This window comes from Danio rerio, chromosome 4 (assembly GCF_049306965.1).
Source record: "Danio rerio strain Tuebingen ecotype United States chromosome 4, GRCz12tu, whole genome shotgun sequence".
Classification (NCBI taxonomy): domain Eukaryota; kingdom Metazoa; phylum Chordata; class Actinopteri; order Cypriniformes; family Danionidae; genus Danio; species Danio rerio.
Window position 1 is genome coordinate 19,639,854 of NC_133179.1, and position 3,035 is coordinate 19,642,888.

Consider the following 3,035-nt stretch of genomic DNA (forward strand, 5'->3'; position numbering starts at 1 on the left):
TTTTTAAATTCATCAGGCTAATTTAATATTTAACAAAAAGCACATTAAACAACTAACATAGGTATGCTATGAAAAAAAGGATTAGCAGATGGAGATTTGGAGAGCTTGGTATGTCTGTTTGGATGTGGTGGTCCTCTGCAGATACTTTTTGGGGTAAGGGCTTCCTGGCTACTGGTTCAAGGAACAGCAAGCCCAGACCGCAAAAAGACCTGAAAAGGACAAGGCAAGGACCTGGAAATCAGCTTCGTAAATCTGAATAAAAGAAAGAGAAAGTGGGAGAGAGAATGGTGAATGTCAGGGTTCTTTCATTAAGAAACGATTCCTTAAAATGCACACACATTCATCCGTTCAGGATAGGTTGAAAAGACGCGATTTAAACTTGTACAATTAGTGAAAACGATAACATTTCACAAACTGGGCTTCGTTATTGTTTGCGTTATTCGACGGTGACGCAAATGGCCTTTCCAAAAAGTGTTGCGTTTTATGACGCGCATCCTAAACTTCACGCCTCACAGGTTAGTCCTCTTATACCAACTACGTACCTCGCAAATTTCTGAAGCCCATATTCGTCACTGTCATTTGCGCAAATATAATTTCACCTGTGAAATCCTGCTAGAACGCACCCTGAAACCGTCAGGTGTCGGATGTGAAACGCCCTTTAATCCGATCCTTTACCAGCATTGTGTCCTGCGTCTTATTTGTTACCCCAGCCAAAGATGGTTGGGATCCAACGGAGTAGATGACGTAGGCACCCGTTAGGCTTACCTCACTAAATGCGTCATATGTGTAAAAGTGTCGCCCTCCCATGCGCGCTCTCCTCCCTTTTCTGATTGCGCCTCTGCCACGATTCCTATAACGACTTTAGCAGTTTTTTTGTCTACAAATCAACCACTAAAATCATAAATCGTGTCTTGTGTTTGTGTTAATGGCTATCATTAACAGATATGGAAAACACAAAAACAAACGCTCATGTTGTGTTTTCGGGTTGATTGAAGGAGGCGTGTTTAATTAAACGTTTGCTGTCCATGGTGCTGAACCGGCTGCTGCTGCTGCTGCTGTCCACTGTGCTGAAACTCACCCGCCGCGGTGAACGCCCTGTGCTGCACACACCCACAGTTTGTGGAAGACAAGGGAGGAATGAAGGGGTTTTCGTCACGCCGATGATTAGAAAACGGGTTCTTGTAATCTGGAACATAAAAGTGAACTTATTCAAATAAGATTTTTTTTTTCCACAAGAGAATATTAAATCACTTTTTGCTTCCTTTTTCTCATCTCAAGTACACTTTATGGGTGTGTATGTGCGTAATCGTGTCATTTCTTGGGTGTTTGCTTGCAGTGCATGTTTATAGGCTAATGTTTCATTTATTCAAGTTGGAACCTTTTTAATACAATCCTTATAGTACTTGTTGCTAATGTTTTCTTGGCGCCCCGGTCGGTTTGGTGTAATACTGGGCGTAAATCGTGTTGATGGCAGCATAGATGGGTGTCTATTTATTTGAGCACCATACATGCTGCTGACACACACACCTTAAAAGACACATAAAAGCACTTACGAATCAGATTGTTAACATATTATGCGTTTGTATTGTATTTTCCACGGCATACTCCTCGTAGGTGTCTGTTCCACACCACGAAGTTAAAGCCAAATATCCAGTCACGAGTCAGCATTTGGAAAACGCAATTAAAAAATTGAAAGTGCCGTTAGATGATTTCATACAAGAATGAAGAAGTAGCGCGAAATGATGGACGTTTCAACAGTTGTATTGGCAGTGAATGGCTTTTAAAAGCGCGCAAAGGGACGCAGGGCGAAGCACGCGTGTTATAGCTCATTTATAGGCGCTTATAACCGCTGCTCACCTACCCGCTCCACAGAGACCATCTGAAACAGGGTGTTTTCTCCGTGTGTTGAGTGAACAGATGAAGACAGATCATGCATTAGACTGGCTGTCAGAAAGTCAGAAATACATGACCGATGTTTATCGTTAAATGGGGCGACACGAGAAAACGCGGATCCGTGAGCGTTAAAAGAAAATAGATGTCAGACTTACCGTGCGAGCGATGCTTGAAGGAAGACGAGATCTGTTTTTTCCTCCTTTGGTTTTTTTTTTTTTTGTAATAACAATTCCAATAAATTCGAGCGTGCTCCTCTCACGTTCATGTTTTCAAATGACATTTTTACAAATTTCACTACATTTAAACTAATCCATTTTGTCCTTTCCGCGTTTCTGGAAAATACTGCAAAATCTAATGGAAGCGCTCAATTCCTCCAGTCTGCTGTTGACCTGCATTGACGTCATTGCGTCATTAGGTTTCCCCTGGAAACACAGGCGTTCCAAAAATAGTAACACATTAATTCAACTCTGGCTGAGGGCTGGCGCGAGCGACTATTTGTATCAATCCATAATATTCTGATTCGCGCCCTCCCCCCTACATTGTCTTCCTCTTTTTATTCCTCTTCCTCCTCTTTTTTCCATCCTTGCTCATTTTTCTTCTAAAGCGTTAAAGCTCTGAAGCACGAGTGGCGCACAAGCAGGGACGACTTTACTACTATTTTAAGGAGCGGGCAAGGTTACATAAATATCAAAGTGAGGGACAGAGCAGAGGAGAGCGTTCTCCGGTTTGTTTTATTCCCGCCCGCAATCAAAAAACGGTAGTAAGAGCAGAAACAGCGCCACGAGGACAAAAATAGAAAGTGCCGAGCGCGAGCAGTCATCTGTCTGGAGAGCTCGTGAGTCCTCGCGTGTTTTAGTGCATGGGAGCTCTCTGCTATAGAGAGAGTAGAAACAAAGGACATAGCGGTTTTTCTTATGTATTACTTATATAATATTATTTTGCGGTTGCATTTAAAGCGTTACATGCATACTGATCACTTAAATACAATTATTTGGTATGGTTTCTTTCTCATGACCGATCATGTGTGCAGTATAGAGCCACCATTCATTCATTCTCAGACATTTGCTCCAGCTATCGATACTTCCTAATCAGATATAAAATCTACCTTTGCGTCACAGAAACGCAGCGGGATGCACGTGCGC

At 42.3% G+C, this 3,035-nt stretch overlaps 1 long non-coding RNA gene and 1 other non-coding gene across 2 annotated transcripts; both read right to left on the reverse strand.

Annotated features, from left to right (window-relative positions):
- Nucleotides 1-2,246, reverse strand: LOC141381620 (uncharacterized). Its single transcript, XR_012402070.1, has 2 exons — nucleotides 2,049-2,246; nucleotides 1-1,186 (listed from the first exon to the last, which is right to left on the reverse strand). It is a non-coding gene; the product is annotated as an uncharacterized lncRNA (long non-coding RNA).
- On the reverse strand, nucleotides 131-220 carry dre-mir-129-1 (microRNA 129-1). Its single transcript, NR_030075.1, has one exon. It is a non-coding gene; the product is annotated as a microRNA 129-1 (primary transcript).
- Nucleotides 2,247-3,035: the final 789 nt, after the last annotated feature.